Source organism: Rhinatrema bivittatum, chromosome 2, assembly GCF_901001135.1.
Source record: "Rhinatrema bivittatum chromosome 2, aRhiBiv1.1, whole genome shotgun sequence".
Lineage (NCBI taxonomy): Eukaryota > Metazoa > Chordata > Amphibia > Gymnophiona > Rhinatrematidae > Rhinatrema > Rhinatrema bivittatum.
This window is the reverse complement of record NC_042616.1, coordinates 410022019-410046655: the sequence shown is the minus strand read 5'-3', so window position 1 is coordinate 410046655 and position 24637 is coordinate 410022019. Positions and strand designations below refer to the sequence as shown.

Below are 24637 nucleotides of genomic sequence, written 5' to 3'. Positions count from 1 at the left end.
ACCCCCCATCAAATACAGTTCTTTCAGATTTCCAGACCCCATATGCATGACTCTGCACTTCTTGGTATTGAATCTCAGCTGCCATACCTTTGACCATTATTCCAGCTTCCTTAAATCCAGTCTCATTCTCTCCACTCCTTCTGGCATGTCCACTCTGTTGCAGATCTTAGTATCATCCACAAAAAGATAAACCTTACCTTCTATCTCGTCCGCAATGTCGCTCACAAAGATATTGAACATGACTAGTCCCAACACCGATCCTTGTGGCACTCCACTTAACACTGTTCTCTCTTCAGAGTAAGTTCCATTTACCATCACACATTGTCTTCTGTCCATCAACCAGTTTGCAATTCAGGTCACCACCTTGGCACTCACTCCTAAGCTTCTCATTTATTCACAAGCCTCCTGTGTGGGACCATATCAAAAGCTTTGCTGAAATCCAAATAGATGACATCGAGCAGTCTTCCTCGATCCAATTCCCTAGTCACCCAATCAAAAAAGTCAATCAGATTTGTCTGATAGGACCTTTCACTGGTGAATCCATGCTGCCTCTGGTCCAGCAATTCTTCTGACTGTAGATAGTTCACTATTATTTCCTTCACAGCGACTCCATTACTTTTCCTACCACCGAGGTGAGGCTAAACAGCCTGTAGTTTCCAGCCTCCTCTCTGCTCCCACACTTGTGAAGCGGGACCACCACCGCTCTTCTCCAATCGCTCGGCACCACTCCCATTTCTAGGGATCTATTGAACAGGTCACGCAGCGGACCCGCCAGCACATCTCTGAGCTCCCTCAATATCCTAGGATGAACCTCATCAGGCCCCATGGCTTTGTCCACTTTCAGTTTTCCTAGCTCTTCCCATACATTCTCTTCTGTAAACGGAGTTACATCTACTCCACTCCCCTCCAGTTTCTTGTTACCTAGCGACGGTCCTTCTCCAGGGTTTTTTTTAAGTGAACACCGAACTGAAGTATTCGTTTAATATTTCTGCCATTTCTTCATCTTTCTCCACATATTGATCCTTTTCACCTTTCAATTTCACTATACCACTTTGAACTTTTCCCCTTTCTCTGATGTACCTGAAAACCTTGGTAATTGCTCCTTTTGCTCCTTTTACAGACTTAGCCCTCAGTATCACAGTGACGTTTGGTTACGGTCATTTTTCCTCTATGTGTATGGGTCTCCTTGCCAGGGTCCAGAGTTACTTCCATCCTCCAGTAAGTGGGAAAAAGTGTAAACCCCAGGTGGTTGGAAGATCCTTTGGTGGTGCAGGAATACTCCTCCAACCTCGACCAAATTGTTGGGCAAGATTGTCTAAGCACAGAGAGTCCAAATCCTCTCTCTCCCTAGGGGCAAAGACCACGTTTGGGTGTTCTTAGCGATTTTAATACTGTTCGTACAGTTAAGAGATAGTTTTTCTTTTTCTCTCGGTCTCTCTCAAATCCCTAATGGGAGGGATCTTGCCAGGAGCATGCAGCTCTCAGATATCTGAGTAGGGAAGGAAGAGGGGCAGCCAAACCTTCTACCATCATCTTCTAAACAAAAGCTTCTTCCACAAAACTAAGATGAACACTGGAAGGTCCTGGCATCGGATCACCACCTTCCTCCGTTCTTGCTAAAGTGAAGAGGGGCAGGTTTTCCCTAACTTGAGCAGTCCCAGAAACAGAGCTCCCCATTCCCTGAGTCCAGGTGGTGCACAGGGTTTCACAATCCTTCCTACTAATCAAAGTCTCTTTAAGCCCAAAAGTAACTTGGGAAAAAGACCCTACACTCAAGGAAGTAGATAAACAGGGCAGATCCCCGACCAGTCTCACTGACTTCCAGCAGGTTTTGCCGGAGTCCTACAGAGCAGGCCCAAAACTCCAGCTCAGACAGAACTCCTCCAAACACCTCCTCTAACGTCAAAAACAATTCACACTGCCCCCAGAGCTCTCAGGAAAGAGCAGCTTTAAAAATCTTGCAAAGGGGATGGCCATTCCAGCACCCTCAAAGGGAGGGGGCTGAATTTGAATGGTTTCTCCCTAACTCACTAACCTGCATTGACAATCTGAATCAGGATTTACCTAGGGCTTACTGGTACCATGACCATAGGATCTAGCGTAAGTTCCTGTTTACTGTACACCGACGTGATATCTTTGATGAGCGGAGGTATATAAAAACTTATAAATAAATAAATACATAAATAAATCTATTACATATGCACATGTATTGCATATATGATAAAAGACAAAGGGTTGAATTAGCAAAAGCTTGAATCGTGAGCAGTATCACCAGTTGTCAAGGTTTCAGGTCTAGTCTAAGACAGAATTTTCTAACCATTTTTTTCTCTTTGTAGCTCAACCAATACATCAAGGAGGTTCATTTTAAAACCACTGATGGATATGAGATCTTCTTTGATGATAAAGGGAATGCTCCAGCTAACTATGACATCATAAACTGGGTCATGTACCCTAATGGTTCCATAAACAGCATCACTGTTGGAAAATTCAATTTCTCAACTTCAAGTGGGCAGCAGCTCTTTGTGAACCAAAGTACCATCTTGTGGCATCCTTCCTTTAACCAGGTTTGGCATGTTATATTTGGTTTTATTTGTTTGTTTATACAATTTCTAACCCACTGATCCACAAATCTCAGTGGGTAACACAAAATATACTCATAAAATACAATCCAACAGCAATAAACAACTAAACATAACAGCACATAATACAGTAAAGCAAAGCCAAAATGAAACATAAAGTGGCTGCTTAACCAAGCTTAGAGGGTCCTAGACTACAATCAGTGTTTTTTTTTTCCTGCAAAAGCCATGGCAAAAAGATGAGATTTAAGTTGTTTCCTAAAGCGAAGCAGGTAGTTTTCATGTCTAAGCTGTTCAGGCCATAGAATCAGACCAGCTATACTAAACAGTTTTCTCTGGCAGATGCCAGGTGCGCGTGTTTCATGGTGAGCACTTCAGGGAGTTGCTGAGATGAGGAGCGGAGGGCACACATGGAAGCATATCAGCAGATGGCAAGTTGGAGACAAGGGGGAGTAAAGTTGTGCAAGGCGTTATGGACAGTAAAGAGGACCTTAAATCTGATCCTCCTCTCCACAGGAAACCAGTGTAACGACATCAGCAATTGTGAGATTATGTCCACGAAAGGGAATGCCAGAGATTAGCCATGCAGCTGTTGCACCCATCGGTCACAGATGGCCGCAACCTCTATTGCTCACCTCCTTTTTTCCTACACCAGTAATTCTCGGACAATTGGCGACCTCTGCCTCTGCATGCCACTCTCCTCAGCATTCCTAGGACGGCGTGGGCAATTCCGTCTGCCATCTTGAATCGGGGATTACCTAAGGCACGCGCACGCGTGCCAGGCCCCATCTTATACACGTTATGGCGGGAACCTCGGGGGCGTCCCCTCTACATGACATCATCTGCCTGCGTGTATTTGAGCCAGCCAGGCTGAGCTACCTACGAGTTAGCAAGGACTTCCTTTCTGCTTTACTTCGTTATGCTGAACTTGTTCCTGACCCAGAGACTCGAACACTTTAGGTACCCGCTCTGGCTATCCGCTTCTCAGAGGGCCTTCCTGCCTGGAGTCTCTCTTCATCAACTCTTGGTTTTGTCTGGTTCAGCCTTGTGACTTCGCTACCGTGTTCACCTCAGCAACCTTCCTTGCACACTTCAGAGTGAGTACCATCTGCTATTTAGCTTTGCTGACCTCCTGCTCTACTCTTAACACTCTCCTGCACTGCGGGCCACTCCCGGATCAATACAGAGAAGTTCCATCGAAGGAGGGATTCCCCGGCTTACCCCGCTCCGCGGACCACTACTGGGGATATCATCATTGAGCTATCCATTTCTCTGGACTGAGTTTCTCTCTTCCCACGGTGGCCTGGTTCTAATCGACTTGGCAATGAGTTCCTTTCTTGCAGTATCCTGCGTATCTCTCTACGGATGCTGGTTCCTGGTTCCTGCTCATCTTGGCATGAGACACTCTCAGGTACCCGCTCCTCAAGGGCCCTGCTCCTGTCTCTGGCTTTCCGGTCCTCGGAGGGCCCTGCGCCTTGGACGCTGTCTATCAGCTCCCCAGCTTCTCGGGGTTGTTCCCAGAACTACTCTACTCGTGGAGACTCAACATTGGTGTACCCCGCTCTGCAGGCCATTGCCGTTCTACTCTACCTCGTGAAGACTCGATGTGGTGTACCCCGCCCTGTGGGCCATTGCCTCACTACTCTGCTTCGTGGAGTCCTAGTGCTGGTGTACTCCGCTCTGCGGGTCATTGCCTGTGCTTGTGACTGTGCCGCGCTTCCCCTTCCAATCATTAATTCAAATTTGATCATATTAAGATCACTATTGCCAAGCGGCCTCATCACTATTACCTCTCTCACCAGATCCTGTGCTCCACTGAGAGATCTAAAATTGCTCCCTCTCTCATTGGTTCCTGAACCAATTGCTCCATAAAACTGTCAATTATTCCATCCAGGAACTTTATCTCTCTAGCATACCCAGATGATACATTTACCCAGTCAATATTGGTGTAATTGAAATCTCCCATTATTACTGCATTACCAATTTGGTTAGCTTCCCTAATTTCTCTTACCATTTCACTGTCCGTTTCACCATCTTGGCCAGGTAAATGGTAGTATACTCTTATCTAGAGATGTGAATCGTGTCCTCGATCGTCTTAACGATCGATTTCGGCTGGGAGGGGGAGGGAATCGTATTGTTGCCGTTTGGGTGTGTAAACTATCGTGAAAAATCATTAAAATCGTGAGCCGGCACACTAAACCCCCCTAAAACCCACCCCGACCCTTTAAATTAAATCCCCCACCCTCCCGAACCCCCCCCCCCAAATGCTTTAAATTACCTGGGGATCCGGCGGTGGTCCAGAACGGCGGCGGTCCGGAACGGCCCCCTCAATAGAATCGTGTTGTCTTCAGCCGGCGCCATTTTTCAAAATGGCCGCCGTAAAATGGCGGCGGCCATAGACAAAAACGATTCGACGGAGGAGGTCGTTCCGGACCCCCGCTGGACTTTTGGCAGGTCTTGTGGGGGTCAGGAGGCCCCCCCAAGCTGGCCAAAAGTTTCCTGGGAGTCCAGCGGGGTTCCGGGAGCGATTTCTTGCCGCGAATCGTTTTCGTACGGAAAATGGCGCCGGCAGGAGATCGACTGCAGGAGGTCGTTCAGCGGGGGTTCCGGACCCCCGCTGAACGACCTCCTGCACTCGATCTCCTGCCGGCGCCATTTTCCGTACGAAAACGATTCGCGGCAAGAAATCGCTCCCGGAACCCCGCTGGACTCCCAGGAAACTTTTGGCCAGCTTGGGGGGGCCTCCTGACCCCCACAAGACTTGCCAAAAGTCCAGCGGGGGTCCGGAACGACCTCCTCCGTCGAATCGTTTTTGTCTATGGCCGCCGCCATTTTGCGGCGGCCATTTTGAAAAATGGCGCCGGCTGAAGACAACACGATTCTATTGAGGGGGCCGTTCCGGACCGCCGCCGTTCTGGAACACCGCCGGATCCCCAGGTAATTTAAAGCATTGGGGGGGGGGTTTGGGAGGGTGGGGGATTTAATTTAAAGGGTCGGGGGTGGGTTTTAGGGGGTTTTAGTGTGCCGGTTTTCCTGCCCTCCCCCTTCCCCCGATTTACGATTTTTTAACGATAAATCGGGGGAATTGGTATTGTATCGTGGCCCTAACGATTTTTTGACGATTTAAAATATATCGGACGATATTTTAAATCGTCAAAAAACTATTCACATCCCTAACATACACTGTCCCTATAAACCCCAAATCTGTTCCTCTAACCCCAGTATAAACATGTATGCCCTAGGTAGCAGGCAGTATGGCCCTGTCTATCCTAGGCTTGCTCTTTCCCCCTTCCCAGTCTATCCTTGAAACTCCCCTCTATGCCCTACAGTTTCCCAATGTCCCCCAGAAAGTCCCAGTCTGTCCCAGATACACCCCCTTATATTCTATGCCCAGCTCCTGTGTCCAGTCACCTAGAAAAGCCAAGCCATGAAATGCCAAGCTGCTAAGCAAAGTGAAAGTTAGCACTAGTATGCATAAATAAGCAGTAGCAAATGTAAGTGCGCATATGCATATATATGTGTGTACTCAAAACGAAAGCGACAGACTTTAGAGAGGGAAATAGTATTTCAACTATTACCACAAGAAATTTAAATTAGACTAGAGACAATATCATCAGCGTGTGCTCAAGAAAAGGTTTAATCTGCTGTCTCTCGCCCTCAATGGGCCTCAGGCAGTAGTCAGCCTTATGAGCAAAGATTGTTTAATCATTTATTGTCTCATATCTTTCTAAGATGTATTTATCAAATAGCTATTGTAATTTTGAATTTATTAAATTCCAACCAATTTTAATGTAAAGCATCTATTAGAAAATACTAAACCGGCTTTTTACCAAAATTTAAATAGATAGAGAATACTTAGCCAAATGAGGTCATTCAATACCCAACCCGACATAGGCCATGTTTCGACTATACAAAGTCTTCTTCAAGGGGAACAGATGTATAAATTCTCTTTACTACTGGCAACATATTCAAAGATCCTGTAAAACGTTAAAAACACACATTCAAATCAACGTTATTACCCCCAGGTATCAATATGTGTAAAGAAGCCTCACACATCCCACAAAGATCCATTTCTAACTTATAACAATACTTAAATCAAAAAGTTTGAAGCAAAAAGTTGTTCATAACCCGTGATGGTAAATATCATGGGAACTTACCGGGACGAAAACTCATATCTCTCAGGATCTCAACATGGCGTTTAGACGCCTCTGCCATTCAAACAAAGATTCCCTGTCAGTTTTAAAAGGCCTGTGTTCAACTACGTCACCGGAAATTCTGTAGTTCAATACCCCCCGGAAGCAGGTGGAAACTGCTTATCCCAAAATGCAATAGGGACGAGTTTGGCTCCTATTACACAAATCAATCTCTTGAACTGCCAATGTCACGAACAGATAAATGCTTTATTTAAACTCTATCAACAATTATAAAGCACCATTTGTGAAATCTAAATTACTGAAAAACTGACCAATCAATTTCTTTGTTAAGACCTTTAGGAATGACTGTGTCAAAAAAGTATATCCATTTTTGTTCCCTTTGCATTAAGAAATTGTCGAAATTGCCACCCCAATTGCTAGGGCTAGGCTTCTCAATTACTGCAAACTTCAGCATGGCAAAAGTATGATCTTTGTCTAAACAGTGTTGCACTAGAGGCGCTTCCAACCTGCCCCTAGATATGGCACTGTAATGTTCGATCATACGTGTCTTTAAACTCCTCTTAGTTTTGCCGATGTATAACAATGGGCAAGGGCACCATAAAGCATATATAACACCACTTGACTCACAGGTCGTGGCAGCTGTCAATCTGAAATTACCTTTGGCAAAAAACGGCAACTTATCTCCCTCAAAAGACTGATCACATACTGAACATTTTTTACAAGGTTGATGACCAACATACATATCTACACTCTCAGGGCAACTAACTGTTTCATCAGAAAAATCTGAATGTACAACAATGTCTCTGATGTTCTTGCCCCGTTTGAATGCAAAAATTGGAAACTGTTGAAGACCTTCATGTAGCCTCAATATGTGCCAATATTTTTTTATCACATTCTGTACTCTATGAATTTGTGTTGAAAAAGGCAATACACATACCATTCGATCTTGATTGTGAGTATCTTGAGACAATTGAAATAACAAGTCTCTGTTTATCCATCGAGCACGTTTATAGGCTATCTTAATAATATGTGAAGGGTAACCTCGTTTTAAAAAACATGTCATCATAGATTGAGCCTTTAATTTGTATTCATATGTGTCCGAACAGAGGCGTCTAAGCCTCAAAAATTGGCCAAAAGGTAAATTTGTTCATAAATGATATGGGTGACAGCTGTCAAATCTTAGAATGGTGTTTCTGTCGGTGGGTTTTCGGTAAATAGAAAAATGAAAGCCCGACTGATGTATAGTAATAGAAATGTCTAAATATGAGACATTTTTCTTGTCAAAGACAAAAGTGAAACTTAAGTTAACATCACAGTCCTGTAACCACTCCATGAAAGCTGTAAATGTATTCTCATCACCATCCCATAGTATCAGGATATCATCGATGTAACGCTTCCAGAGTATGACATGTCGCCCAAAAGGATTGCTCTTCAAAAATTTTTCTTCGAAATCGCCCATGTATAAATTGGCGACATCTGGCGCCATTGTGGCACCCATCGCCACTCCTTTAGTTTGATGGTAAAAAGTTTTGTTAAACATGAAAAAAATTGTTTCTTAAGGCAATCTCAGCCAAAGTGCTAGTGAACTCTGGGGGGATGCGAGTACCTTGACTCGCCTCATGAATCTTCCTTTTGATAATGTTAATCGCCTCAATTTGCGGGATATTGGTGTAGAGAGATACTACATCAATAGTAGCAAAAGCCAACGATTCGTTAGGAAATACATCAGCAGACACTTTCTCCAGTTGCATGATCAAATCTGAGGAATCCCTTACATATGAAGGTAACTGTTTTACCAACGGGGCCAAAAATTTGTCAACGAATATCGACAAGGGTTCTAATAATGAACCCCTGGTTGATACTATTGGCCTTCCTGGAGGCTTGTCCAAAGACTTGTGTATCTTTGGAAGTATGTATAAATCAGGTATCTTTGGATGATCCACCATCAGAAAACGTTTCTCTCTCGATGTAATCCAAAATTTGGAAAATGCAGTTTCTATCAGAGAGTCTATTATGGACTTCAACTCAATAGTCGGGTCTTCATTTAGTTTCGTATAATATGTTGTATCCTCAACTTGTCTCATAACTTCTGTGCAATAAGTTGTATTTATCTGATGAGACCACATTACAAATTCATAAGTACAGTACAATATGTTCAAAACAAAAAGACTGCGTTTTATAATTTTCATAGTGCAGCAAACTGCAATGGCAGCATGCAAAATACGCACAAGACAGGACACCCACTCATGTACTGACCTGAGGAGATTGGATTTTATTGATTTATGGAAAAGCTTTTTTGTTGTAAATTGCTTTGAGCACTCCTATAGTAAGGCAGCTAATAAACAAAGATGATGATAATGAAACCCATCCCACCCTACCAAAAATTCATCCATAAAATGGGCAACTAATGAACAAATTGAACCAAAACTTTCTTACCTGCACATCATTAGAAGAGCTGCTCTTTTCACTGTGGAAAATGTGAGGATGTTGCAGTAAGTACACTGGGAGGGTAAATTATATCAGTGCACAGTGGGGTAAAGTTCAATTAAAGCTGTGTCTCACGTGTACTTTTATGTGTACTGAGCCCGGGTAATTTTTAGAACAGCCATTTACACACATAGGAGTGTGATTTCTGCATAAATGACTGAAAATCAGTCCCCAAAATTTCTGAGAGCAGAAAGAATGGTAAGCCTTGTTTACTAAGATATTTTCCCATGGACTCAAAATGGGAGAAAATCTTCAACAAATCGGGCCCAGAGTCCCTCAGAAAGAGAATCAAGTGCTAAACATGGAATATGACTGGATTTCTCTTTTTTGTCTCTCCTCAGACCCCCCGCTCTGTGTGCTCTGAGAGTTGTGTTCCTGGATTCAGGAAAGTTCTTCAGAGTCAGAAGCCGATCTGCTGCTTTGATTGCATCCCTTGCTCTGAAGGAGAATTTTCCAACAAAGCAGGTAAATCTGAAATTTCTATACCCAATACTAACAGATACACACATGCACATGCTACAGCTATACATACAAACTTAATAGCAAAAATAAAATATATTAGTACATCCATGCAAGTCCTCATTATAATTGCAAGTATAGTGCTTCCATATTAATTTTACTCAATAATTATTCATATATTTTTCTTGTTTCCTTAAGGTTGATGTCTAATTACAGTTTGCAAAGGGTAATATTTAGGAAATTAATTAAAGCATAACTCCTCTGAAACAAAGGTATAACATGCAATGACAGTATAAACGCTGCTAAAAGCTTTGATTGTATACAATTGTATTGTAACCTGTCTAGTATAGTGGATAGAGCATTGTATTTATTTTTTAAATAAATAAATACAATGAAGAATATAGTTTATTTTATTTTTCCTGACTTAGTTCACCTCCTGTCAATCAGGGCGCTCATTCCTAGTGCAATGGAATCACCAGGTGTCAGACTCAGTCTGTTTGCCTTTTGGTGTCCACGGTTTCCATTCTTTCTCCTGTTCTTTTCAACCTATTTCTATCTCTGCTAGCAACTATCATCCAAGATCATGGCTTCTGACCATCTTTTTAAGCTGATATCAAGATCTCAGCTTTCATGAACACTAAAAGGTGAATTTTCACAACGGTACACAAGTAAAATTAAGCATTACATGCATAAGTATCCTCTACTCGAGCAATCGGCATTTTAAAAATGTTCAATATATGTGCATATATCCAAGGGAAACAGGTGTTCCAGGGTGGGGCGAACACTTATGTGCATGAGTTGATATTTTCAAAGACACGCGAATATTTGCGCACTCACTCGCGTAAGTTTACACCTGCTAATTATCAAGTATTAACAAATTACATGAATTAAATCAGACCAATCCCATTTCAGCTTTTGACTCCTGGGAGAAGTTAGTCAATGACATAACAGAAAAATATAGTCCTATCTAGACAAAAACTATTAACAAAGATAGGAATAACTCAAAAAATAAGAAGCCCTGGTACAATAATGAATTAAGAAGCACTAAAAAGAACCATAGAAAATTAGAGAAACAATGGCAGAAAAGACAATCTGCTGAATCCCTAGAGACATATAAATCCTTCCTTATAAAATATCGTGCACTAATCAATAAGGCAAAAAAAGATTACTATGCCAAACAAATTCAAGAGGTCATATTCAATTTTAAACTGCTCTTTGGTGTGTTAAACATTTAGGGGTAGATTTTTAAAAAGTGCGCCTTCGCGTATTTTTGTTGGCGCATCAGGCGCAAACAAAAGTACGCTGGATTTTAGTAGATACGCGCGTAGCCGCGCGTATCCGCTAAAATCCTGGATCGGCGCGCACAAGGCTGCCGATTTCGTGTAGCCGGCGCGCGCCGAGCCACGCAGCCTACCTCCGTTCCCTCCGAGGCCGCTCCGAAATCGGAGCGGCCTCGGAGGGAATTCTCTTTCGCCCTCCCCTCACCTTCCCCTCCCTTCCTCTACCTAACCCACCCCCCCCCCCCTGGCCCTGTCTAAACCCCCCCCTACCTTTGTCGGGGGATTTAAGCCTCCCGGAGGGAGAAGTAAATCCCCGCGCGCCAGCGGGCCGCTAGCGCGCCGAGACGCGACCCGGGGGTGGTTCCGGAGGGCGCGGCCATGCCCCCGGACCGCCCCGGGCCGAAACCATGCCCCCGGGCCCGCCCCCGAAACGCTGCATCCCGCCCCCAAAACGCCGCACCGATTGTCCCCGCCCCCGACACGCCCCCGACACACCCCCCTCGAAAAATCCCGGGACTTACGCGAGTCCCGGGGCTCTGCGCGCGCCGGTAGGCCTATGGAACATAGCCGCACCGGCACGCAAGGCCCTGCTCGCGTAAATCCGCCCGGATTTACGCGAGCAGGGCTTTTAAAATCCGCCCCTTAATTAAAGACCTGACATCTTCCATCTCTAGAAACTACAACTACACAAAGGCTTCGTGCAATGAATATGCAACCACGCTCTTAAACAAAATCAATAAACTGAAAACTCAATTCCCTATCTGTACCACAATAAAAACATGTGAAGAATCAAGTGACATAGCTAAGTGGTCCATATTCGACAGAGTATCGAAGCTGAAAACTAGTCAAATCATTTCTAAAATCAAACCTGCCACTCATCCATGTGACCAAATTCCAGCCAGTTCCCTGACACAAGTACAGGGGGTAATCACTCAGATTATCAGAACATTAATTAATCTGTCTCTCTCAGAAGGATCTGTTCCCAATGGGTTAAAGGAAAAAAGATAAAGCCAATCATAAAAAATAAGAATGGTAGAACCAATGATTGGGACAACAATCGTCCAATAGCCAACTTGTCTTTTCTTGTAAAAGTCCTTGAGAAAGCAGTGATATCCCAGCTTGTAAATCACCTGGAAGATCAAAATATTCTCTCCTCAAATCAATTTGAATTTAGGAAACATCATTCAACTAAGACATTATTCATCTCACTAACGGACTCGGTTTTACGAAGGATCGATGCAGATGAATCTTATTGTATAGCACTAATTGACCTAACTGCAGCCTTTGACACAGTGGAGCATAACCTGTTATGTCATCAGATGGGAAACATTGGGATCGACGGCAGGGTTCTCCAATGGTTCTCCTCATTTCTATCTAACAGAACATTCCAAGTTAAACTTGATAATCATCTATCTGATATTTTCCAGTGTGACACAGGTGTCCCGCAAGGCTCAGCTCTCTCAGCACCATTTTTCAATATTTACATGCTCCCAATATGCAAACTACTGACCAATCTAAGAATAAAGTTCTTTCTATAGTCTGACAACCTACAGTTTTACATCGCATTCTCTAAATCATATGAAAACACAGCTTTGATGCTCTCAACCTATTTGAAAGTGATACAAGAACTTTCACAACTTAAACTAACTTTAAACCCCAAAAAGAGTGAAATCATTTGGCTAAGCAGAAACTCATCAATTCTCAAACCACCTGCTCTTAATCTGGATAATATTCAAATTAGAATACCGTTAGATGAGTACCTTACAATCAGGCTGATACAGTACAGAAAAACCGGTATTTGGGTGCGTGTTTTCGACGTACTAGCTTTATCCCTTATTCAGTAAGGGGTAATAGCTTGTCGAAAACGCATGTCCAACCCCCCGAGACTAATAGTGCCTGCAACATGCAAATGTTGGGTAGGTGTTAATTTCTGCTGGCGCCGGGGAAGTGCACAGAAAAGCAGTAAAAACTGCTTTTCTGTGCACCCTCCAACTTAATATCATGGCGATATTAAGTCGGAGGCCCCAAAAGTTAAAAAAAGTTAAAAATAAAAAAATTTTAAATGGGCCCACGGCTTGCGGGTTGAAAACCGGATGCTCAATTTTGCCGGCGTCTGGTTTCTGAACCCGTGGCTGTCAGTGGGTTTGAGAACCGACGCCAGCAAAATTGAGCATCGGCTGTAAACTCGCTGACAGCCGCCGCTTCCATCAAAAAAGAGGCGCTAGGGACACGCTAGTGTCCCTAGCGCCTCTTTTTACCGCGGGCCCTAATTTAAATAAATTAAGTTACTGAATTGCATGCACAGGAGAGTGGCCTGTGCGCGTGCCGGGCGCTCTCCCATGTGGTTTACTCTATCAGCCCGAATGAAACTACACATCAGTAAATTAAGACATGATACGTCAAGCTGCACATTCTACATCAGTTGAACCCATTATTGACTTTTGCTGCCTTCCGAACTGTACTACAAACACTAATCTTCTCAAACTTAGACTACTGTAACTCCTTACTTCTAGGTTTACCAGCATGTCACTTAAGGCCTCCATAACCATTACAAAATGCAGTAGTGAGACTATTACCAGGATCTAGGAAATATGATCATATTACAATCTTGCTTATATCACTGCATTGGTTGCCAGTATAAACCAGAATATACTTTAAAGAATTAATGATAATATTCAACATCATTCATTCCAATAACCCCAGCTAAGATCCCAAAATAAAGGACTATTGTCTATTCCCACAATAAGGAGCACACATCTGACACAATAAGAGATCATGTGCTTTCCATAGCAGGTCCAAAGCTCTGCAATTCTATGCCTGAGATGCTACATATTTTACCAAATATAAAGAAATTCAAATGTGAACTAAAAATATGGCTATTCAAAAACACGTACAATCTAACCTAGAAACTGTAGAATATACTGAAACACTAAGACATTAAGAATATAAGATAATAATCAAATCATGAAGAATAATCCAAATGAGAGAATATAAGATTCTCAACAACACTCTGACGACTATATTGTGAAAACTATCATTTGATTTAACTTAACATACTCTTTACCATAAATAGTAGATAAATTAGTAATACATTCAAGATAATTTCATATGTTAATATTAATGTTTGTCTATGAATACCAACCCTGTAACCAACCATTGTTTGTCTGTTTAGTAATAACTATGAATGTCAGCTTGTAAACCATGACGGTATATAAAATGTCTAAATAAATAAATAATAAGATAATGAACGCATTTAGGGGTAGATTTTATAAAAGTACGCCCGCGCGTACTTTTGTTCGCGCACCAGGCGCAAATAAAAGTTCGCCGGATTTTAATAGATACGCGCGTATCCTTTAAAATCCAGGGTCAGCGCGCGCAAGGCTGTGCAAAATCGGCAGCCTGCGCGTGCTGAGCCACACAGCCTGCCTCCGTTCCCTCCGAGGCCGCTCCGAAATCGGAGCGGCCTCGGAGGGAACTTTCCTTAAAAGCCCCGCACCTTCCCCTCCCTTCCCCTACCTAACCCACCCCCCCAGCCCTATCTAAACCCCCCCCACCTTTGTTGCACAAGTTATGCCTGCCTGAGGCAGGCGTAAGTTGCGCGCGGCGGGCCAGCCGCTGGCGCGCTATGGTCCAGTCCGGGGGCTGGTCCGGATGCCATGGCCACGCCCCCGGAACGCCCCCGATGACGCGGCGCCGCGACACGCCCCCGGCACGCGTCCCGGGGCTTTGCACGCTCTGGCAGCCTATGCAACATAGGCTCGGTGCGCACAGGGGGAGCTTGGGCCAGGTTTTCGGGGGGTATGCGCATATCTTACGCGAGTACCCCTTTGAAAATCTGGCCCTTATTGTTTACTAATGGCCGGGTGTGAGGTTTGGGTGAACTGGGGGGAATTCAGCCTTAAGAACCAGAAGGGTTTCGATGAGCTGCAGGAAAACTGGGCAAACTGGTGGGTTAATTGGTTAAACTGGTAATTTCACTCATGCATATATCTTTTAAAAATATGCCAATGTACAAATGTAAAACCCGACTTACGTGATTAAATCTTACTTTATACATGCATATATTTAAAATATGGGGTAAAGTATGTACGCTCACTGAATTGATATACATGGTTTTAATAGATTGCAAAAATATGTATGCTAGCCTACATCCTGTTATAAACTGCATAGGCATCATATACACATTTTATAAAATACTTTGTAACACCCCCTTGACCGCTTACCTCGTGGGCATTCCTGGATCTAGGGACCGATGACAGAAGCACTGCCTAGGGCAGACTCCATTAGTCCTCATGTTCTCAGCACCTGATGCCTCCAAGTTTTCTGCTCAAACTCTTCGCTCTTCTCAGATGGGCTGTCTCTATGTTCCACCTCTGCCAATTATTCATTTGGACTTCACTAGAGAGTTTTGTTTCAGTTATCAGGCTCCTGCCCTATGGAATTCTCTTCCCCCTGACATCCATGCAGAATCTAACAATTAAAATTCAGGAAAACGCTGAAGACTTGGTATTTCAATCAGGCTTTTAATAAATTAACATCATTTGTTTTGCAGCATTCTCTCTTTCACATTGATTTGCTTGGCGTTACAATTCTGCTGAGCAGGGGTGGATTGGCCTTTAGGGGATCGGGCTTTTCCCGGGGGGCCGATTGCTCCCATCATGTGTTTTTTTTTCAGCTTCCAGATTCTATAATGAGGCAAATATTCCCCCCCCCCCAATAAACCCTGTGGTGGCCGCCTCACTATGCCTTTTGATTTTTAATGCCAGTGGGGTTCCCACACCCTGCTTGCAGGAAAATTTGTGGCACTGCAAAATGACATGCTGGCAGTGGTTACCACTCACCGCCAGCCACAGGAAGATCCAGCGGGGATGCCAGGATTTCTCCTGCAGCCGGTGGCAGAAGAGGAGGTCCCGCTGTGCACCTGGCATTTCCCCTGAAGCCTGGGGCAGAAGAAAGGGCCCCACTTGTAACCGTCTCTTTTTAGTCAGTAAGGAGGTCCAGACAACTGATCCGTAAAGATAGACTTTTATTGCCAGCAAGATGCAGCTAAGACAAAGGCTCAGTACAACTGCATACCACGCCCCCTTAGGAGCAAACTCTTATGCACTTTACAACTCTTATCTTTCACACATGCGTTCTGGTTTTTGCTGAACAAACATTTCACAAATTGCTGAACAAGCATTAGCTAGCGTGGTCCTCTAGTAGGTGTAGCTTAAGATCAGACTATTGTTTCGTCATTTAATTGACGTGTTAGACATTTTACATTGTCATTCGTATTAATACAATACAAAGTATTATTCCAAAATGGAGTTACGTTATGTTACGCTAAAAATTAGTATGTCACTGCGTCACTACGCATTACGTATCATTTGCGTTGCAAATATTAGTATGTTCAAGATGGCTGTGCGTTTCACTGCTGGCATGATTAGTCGGAAGATGTTCAGTTGCTCTTTCGTACTTCAGGGGGGGTCCCGAAATTGAACCTCTTCATTCCCCCCTTTGATACTTCAACTTTGAAGAGAAGGCAGAAGTATCACTTTATATCTGAAGAGGAACTGAAACGACAATGAGAGTTAATACCAGTGACATTGAATGTGAGCCCTAATATGTTGTTAGGTCGTTGGTTTCTTCACGGGTTTGAGACGGGTGGACCATATTGGTGTCACCCCCCTTTGTAGCCCGACTTACCCCAACAACACGTTGGCTCCATTATGGCAATGCTTAGTGGTTAGAGTTTTTCAGACTTATAAGTTAGTAGTTAAGTACTCTTTATCAGAATCAGTATCTGAATCATTGGTAGTGTCGTAGTCAGAAGAATCAGATGAAGGAAATGTGGAGACAGACACATACTTATTAATCATCATGACGTGAGCAGCTGCTCGCCGATCAGCAATATGTTCAATCATGGATCGGAGATGCCTAAAAATAAGAGGGAGACAAATAGGAAACAGAATGCATGTAAAAACAAGAAGTATCAGAGGAAAGAGGAGTTCTTTAAGGCCAGGAATGGAAGTGAGCCAGTTGGGCAAAGACCCTGTCCAGTCAAGGATTCCAGTCCACGTCTGCACTGGTACATGGGCCAGGCGAATCATTCGATCAGTGATCTCCTCAATGATTTTACTCTTGTCATCTACCTGTAAACAACAGTTAGAAAGATTAAATTTGCCACATACACCACCTTCCTGGGCTAGGAGGTAGTCTAAAGCCAATCGGTTTTGGTAGACAGCTGTTAGAATTTTAGTGTTTTGCTTGGCTAAGATGTTGAGAGCCAAGGCAGAATCATTTGTCAGGAGTTCCAGTACTGCTTGGAGTCTTATAATTCGATTGAGCATATAGATAGGTGTTCTATATCCATAAGAACCATCCTCAGCCCAGGTGGCCGGACCATAGTATTGTACAATTCGTTCAGGAGGCCACTCTTGATCTTTCCAATCTCCTATGGATACTTTAGGAGTGCTGCGACGTTTGTTGGGTCTCATGGGACTGTATACTGGAACTCCTAAGGTTTCTCCAGCAGTAATGGGAAGTAGGAAGAAGCTTGGCCGAATTGTAGCCAAGAAGCAAGTTCCATACCAGTTTGTTGGTAACTGTTCATAAGCTCTTCGTCCACATACATAATAATAACCATCTGGAGCATTGAAAACGGTAGTAGCAACACCTGCAGCTGTCCATGTCTTGTTCAAAGTCGAGTCAGTCCAGATGGGAGTTGGCATGGTAGAATTTTCAGTCTGCCACCATGTCTGGGTGGTAAGGTTGGCAGTAAGAACTCCTGTGCATGGAGAATTTCCAACAGGCACGGTATAGATGCGTGAATGTTGTCGAGAGATACATAGTCTGCCAATAACATCAGTCTGTAGTGCCCACTCATATGGATGAGATTTACGGTTATAGGTTACAGTGGTATTCAAGGTGTTAAGATCGGATTGGAAGGTTTCCTTGGCTTCCCATGGCCATTGCTCTCCTGTATCTGTTCCTCCACATACAAAACAGTTCTTGACTTCGAGAGAGAGAGCTATGTTTTCCGCCAAATTGACAAACAGGTTTTTTACTTGTTGAGAAATTGTATGTTTCTTTAATCCCTCAGTGGCATGAGATATTTCATCAAAGAAGGATTGATAACCCACCACAGTAGTCTGGTGAATAAATGGACGAGGTTTGTCTTTTCGCTGAGTGATGGTAATGTAGGTCATGGGGTCTTTTCCAGTTCCGTCGATACCAAATCCCCAAGTATCTTGCCAAGGGATTCCTTCGCTTCTTAGAGGCCATTGTATCGATACTGTATTACCATTTACTGCAGTTAATCGTCCTATCCCGTGGCAGCCATGGTAACCTCCACCGGTGTAATCACAAACTAGAGCCCATCCTGACAATGTCAGGTCCCCTCCGCATGGCAGCCATCTGGATGGATTAGCTACCCGGTTGTATGGGCAGAGGTATTTGTGATTGTAGACATAGGAATTTCTCCAGGCTTGAGACCCACAGTGAAGTGCATTTGGGTGTTTATCAATGGCTTCGCAGGCATCGAACGTTATTGTGACAATCGTTTCACTTCCCATAAGAACCTTAGTGGAGTTGATGTAGTACAAGATGCCTTTTCCTTCTGGGACAATACTTGATGTGTAGCTCTTTGGTAGACCTACAGTGAGGGTGATGTTGTAGTACTTAGGAGTGGTTGGGGTATGACATATGACTTTGCCAGTTTCTAAACATCGATGGAAGGACTGATAGCCTTGAGTAGTATTCAGGGCGCAAGCAGGTAGTGTGGCACAGGAAGTTGGTGGTTGAGATTGGTGGATGATTGTTGAGACAACTTGAAATCCAGTTTGAGTGGTAGTACGAATTAGCTTGATACATTCAGTGCAATTCTTGCTCAAGGACAGGAAAACAGAGGTAGTCGGGTTACAGAAGAATATTAAGTGAATGCAGAAGATGGATGCAACGTAGATCTTGGAAGTCGTAATCTGTGACATTGCTTTATGACGTAGATGGTTGCATTCATAAGTAATGGATTCTGAAAGGAAGGAAAGAAATGGACACATTAATATTCAGTTGTAGTTACTGATACTTTTTTACTCAGGACTAGCACTGGGCCTGCCGCGGGTGAATCTTAATTTGTGGTCTCCAATCCTGGAAACCTGCCAGTTGGCTGAAGCTGGTTTGAGACGTGTCCAATGAATCCATGAAGAACATCCAAAAACTTTGACAGCTGTTGGAGTAGTTAGCAATACAGTGTACGGTAGGGATGTGAATCGTTTTCCATATCGTCTTAACGATAGAAATCGTGTGGCAGGGCAAGAAAATCGTCTTAGGCACGATTTTTTAGTTAAAAAATCGTTAAAAATCGTTTTTTCCGATTAGTGCACACTAACGGGAGTTAGTGCGCACTAACTGAAAATGATACAATTTGACACTTTTCAGGTCAGTTAAGGTCAGTTTAGGAATGAATATGTATTCCTATTGGCTGCCCTCTTATTTATTCATGTTACCAAGTTTCCTACTGACAGTATATGGGGGAAGGGAAATGGAAACAGTTGGTAGCTTGACAAAACAAGTAATGTGATCAGTCAATGTGACTAGAACTTGTGCCCTAACCCTGATACCAGGGGTATTGTGATCTTCCTGCACACAGTGCCCTATCCCTATTAATACCAGGAGTGTTGTGATCTTCCTGCACACAGTGCCCTATCCCTAATACCAGGGGTGTTGTGATCTTCCTGCACACAGTGCCCTATTCCTGATACTGGGGGTGTTGTGATCTTCCTGCACACAGTGCCCTATTCCTGATACCGGGGGTGTTGTGATCTTCTTGCACACATCCCGATATCAGGGATAGGGCACTGCATGCAGGAAGATCACAACACTCCTGGTATTAATAGGGATAGGGCACTGCATGCAGGAAGATCACAACACTCCTGGTATTAATAGGGATAGGGCACTGCATGCAGGAAGATCACAACACCCCTGGTATCAGGGATAGGGCACTGTGTGCAGGAAGATCACAATACCCCGGAGGAGTGAGGGTCAGGCAGCTCCCCCCTGTCTGTGAAGCCAGCCTCTCACTAGTAATGCAGGGAGGGAGCTGTCTCAGACTTCACCATCCTCCCCCCCCCCCCCTTACCCACACACCATTCACTAGCTGGGACATGGGGGAAGTCAGGAGTGAGGGTCAGGCAGCTCCCCCCTGTCTGTGAAGCCAGCCTCTCACTAGTAATGCAGGGAGGGAGCTGTCTCAGACTTCACCATCCACCCCCCCCCCCCTCACCCACACACCATTCACTAGCTGGGACATGGGGGAAGTCAGGAGTGAGGGACAGGCAGCTCCCCCCTGTCTGTGAAGCCAGCCTCTCACTAGTAATGCAGGGAGGGAGCTGTCTCAGACTTCACCATCCTCCCCCCACCCCCCATCACCCACACACCATTCACTAGCTGGGACATGGGGGAAGTCAGGAGTGAGGGTCAGGCAGCTCCCCCCTGTCTGCGAAGCCAGCCTCTCACTAGTAATGCAGGGAGGGAGCTGTCTCAGACTTCACCATCCTCCCCCCCCCCTCACCCACACACCATTCACTAGCTGGGACATGGGGGAAGTCAGGAGTGAGGGTCAGGCAGCTCCCCCCTGTCTGTGAAGCCAGCCTCTCACTAGTAATGCAGGGAGGGAGCTGTCTCAGACTTCACCATCCACCCCCCCCCCCCCTCACCCACACACCATTCACTAGCTGGGACATGGGGGAAGTCAGGAGTGAGGGACAGGCAGCTCCCCCCTGTCTGTGAAGCCAGCCTCTCACTAGTAATGCAGGGAGGGAGCTGTCTCAGACTTCACCATCCTCCCCCCCCCCTCACCCACACACCATTCACTAGCTGGGACATGGGGGAAGTCAGGAGTGAGGGTCAGGCAGCTCCCCCCTGTCTGTGAAGCCAGCCTCTCACTAGTAATGCAGGGAGGGAGCTGTCTCAGACTTCACCATCCTCCCCCCCCCCCCCCTCACCCACACACCATTCACTAGCTGGGACATGGGGGAAGTCAGGAGTGAGGGTCAGGCAGCTCCCCCCTGTCTGCGAAGCCAGCCTCTCACTAGTAATGCAGGGAGGGAGTTGTCTCAGACTTCACCATCCTCCCCCCCCCCCTCACCCACACACCATTCACTAGCTGGGACATGGGGGAAGTCAGGAGTGAGGGTCAGGCAGCTCCCCCCTGTCTGTGAAGCCAGCCTCTCACTAGTAATGCAGGGAGGGAGCTGTCTCAGACTTCACCATCCCCCCCCCCCCCCCTCACCCACACACCATTCACTAGCTGGGACATGGGGGAAGTCAGGAGTGAGGGTCAGGCAGCTCCCCCCTGTCTGTGAAGCCAGCCTCTCACTAGTAATGCAGGGAGGGAGCTGTCTCAGACTGGTATCAGGGTTAGGGCACTGTGTGCAGGAAGATCACAACACTCCTGGTATTAATAGGGATAGGGCACTGTAAGAGATGACTGTAGTAGATTGAATAAAGATCTGATGTTTCTGCTCTCCTCACACCAAACAAAAACAACACACAAGCAGAGAAGCCCTTCTTACAAAGCTGAGCTAGTGAGTTAAGTAGGAGGAAAAGTAAACATACTGGTGCCAGTGTGGCTACTTAAAAAATACACTTACCAACAATCAATTACATATATTTGAACTGTGTACAGTTCCAGCCAGGACCACCTTTCTAAAATGCACAGTGATTGGCAAATTCAACATGCACTAGCATTTCAGGTGCCTGCTAACAAAAATAATAAACAAACAAGTTCTAGTCACGTGAGTGCTGATCATTACATTACTTTTTTTGTCAAGCTTCCAACTGTTTCCATTTCACATCCCCCCAACCATATTGGTAACATCAATAGATAAGAGCACAGCCAGCCAATAGGAATACATACATACATATTCATTCCTAAGTGACCTTTACTGACCTGGGAAGTGTGAACACTTTGTTTCATTTTCTGTTGGTGTTCGTTAGTTTCCAGTTCCATTTCCCATCCCCCCAACCATCACCTCAGTGGTAACCTTGGTAATATCAATAGATAAGAGGGCAGCCAGCCAATAGGAACACATATTCATTCCTAACTGACCTTCAGTGACCTGGAAAGTGTTTATTTGTATCATTTTCAGTTAGTGCACACTAAATCGAGTTAGTGCGCACTAACGGGGAGTTAGTGCGCACTAACTCGAGTTAGTGCGCACTAACACGATTTAACGATTTTTAACGATAAATCGTTAGAATTTCTATTGTATCGTGTTCTATAACGATTTAAGACGATATAAACATTATCGGACGATAATTTTAATCGTTGAAAAACGATTCACATCCCTAGTGTACGGCCCTTTCCATCGGGGCTGGAGGGAATCAGACTCATCCCAGTCTTTTATCCACACCGAATTTCCTATCTGGTATGGATGAATCGGGTTTAGCAGGACCAATGGTTCAGTGTCACAGGTGTATTTTTGAATCGCAATAACTGTGTTATATAGTCCTTTGAGTTGGTTACTGAGAGACATTTCCCCTTGTATTTGCAGCGATTCAGGAAAAGATGGAAGAGGTGGAGGCCTTGCGTACATCATTTCATACGGAGTTAACCCCGACTTCCGTGGGGTACATCGGACGTGTAGTAGAGCTAATGGCAGGATGTCTGGCCATTTAGTCTTTGTTTCCTGACACAATTTAGCGAGCTGATTTTTTAGTGTCCTGTTAGCTCGTTCAACTGCTCCACTACTTTGAGGTCTCCAGGCGCAGTGCAGGTGCCATTGGATGCCCAGAATTTGACTTAGACGTCGCGTGACTTCACTGGTGAAGGCTGGTCCATTATCTGAATTTATCTGTCGAGGTAATCCGTATCGTGGTAAAATTTTGTGGAGAAGCAATGTTACTACTTCCTTGGCAGTCTCAGTTCGAGTGGGTATGGCTTCGATCCATCCGGTATAAGTACAGACAGCTACCAGCATTGCTTTGTATCTTTTTGAAGCAGTCATGTGGGTGAAGTCGATTTGGCAAACTTGAAACGGAGTTGTTCCTCGCAATATATGTCCAGGGGCTGGACCAGGTCCATTTCTGGGATTGTTCCTTGCACAGGTAACACATTGATTAACAGCATATTTAGTTAGTTGAAAGAGTCTATTAATGTAGTAAGTTTTTGCCAACAGTGTTGCTAATGCATCTCGGCCGAGATGGGTTTTATTATGGGCTTCCCTGACAACAGTCCATGCCAGGGCGTCGGGTATCCATACCCTATCTTCTTGTACAATCCACCACCCATCCTGCTGATGAAATTGTTCGGTTTGTGCCCAATCATTTTCTTCCGCTGAATAAATGGGGGTTTCATTCGTGAACTGTAGAAGTGGGCAAGTGGGAGTTGATGTATGTGGTGATTGCACACGTGCTGCTTCTTTCGCAGTCTTATCTGCCCATTGGTTTCCTTTGGCGATGGGATCAGTTCTCCCTGTATGGGCTTTACAATGCATGACAGCTACCTTCTTTGGTGCCCATACAGAGTCTAGCAATTGATGTATCTCCGATGCATTAGCTATTTGTTTCCCTTCCGCAGTTAGGAATCCTCGTTCCTTGTATAAAGCTCCATGCACTTGGATTGTAAGGAAAGCGTATTTTGAATCAGTATAAATATTTACAGTTTCTCCTTCTGCCAACTGCAGAGCCCTTGTGAGCGCAATTAGTTCAGCTTTTTGCGCTGATGTCCCTGGGGGCAGGGGTTCAGCTTCAACAATGTCGTCTTCGGAGACTACAGCATACCCAGCGACCCTGACTCCATTTATAACCTGGCTGCTTCCATCAGTGAATAAAGTCCATGCTCCTTGCCAGGGTTGGTCGCGTAAGTCGGGTCGGCTGGAATGTACTGTTGCCATAATTTCCCCACATTCATGAGAAACTGGAGTGGGGGTTGGGAGTAGAGTTGCAGGATTCAAGTTTTTACTGTCCTGTATTTGAATCTCTGGAGTTTCACATAATAACGCTTGGTACTTTACAAGACGTGAATTTGTCATCCATTTTGGCCCATGGGTCTCTAGCAGTCCTTGGATAGTATGAGGAGTTGTTACTTGTAAAATCTGTCCAAATGTTAGCTTAACTGCTTCGGGTATCAGTAGACATGCAGCAGCAATGCTTCGGAGGCATCCCGGCCATCCTTTTGACACATTGTCCATTCCTTTTGACAGATATGCAACAGGTCGTTCCCATGAGCCTAAGGTTTGAGTCAATACCCCTATGGCCATGCCTTTTTTCTCGTCGACGAATAGATGGAATGGTTTCATCACATCTGGCAACCCCAAGGCAGGTGGTTCAATTAAGGCTTCTTTTAGTTGTCGTAAGCTTGCCAGTTCGTTTCCTTCCCATTGGAAGGGTTGAGATTCTGCCTCTTTACCCCGCAGCTTGTCGTACAGGGGTTGAGCAATAACTGTATAGTTAGCAATCCACAGCCTACAGTATCCTGCAGCTCCCAGGAACGCCCGGAGCTCTTTCTTACAAGTGGGTACAGGTTGATCTCTTATAGAACTGGTGCGAGAAATCCCCAGACATCGGGTTCCTCCACGTATTTGGAAGCCTAAATACTCTACTTCCAATTCACAGATTTGCGCTTTCTTTTTACTTGCACGATACCCTTTTGAGTACAACGTCTTTAGCAGCTGAAGAGTGGATACCGCACATTCGAGGT

The 24637-nt window shown here is 44.7% G+C and overlaps 1 pseudogene; it reads left to right on the top strand.

Annotated features, from left to right (window-relative positions):
* Positions 1-24637, top strand: part of LOC115083305 — a 198798-nt pseudogene that overhangs the window by 138151 nt on the left and 36010 nt on the right.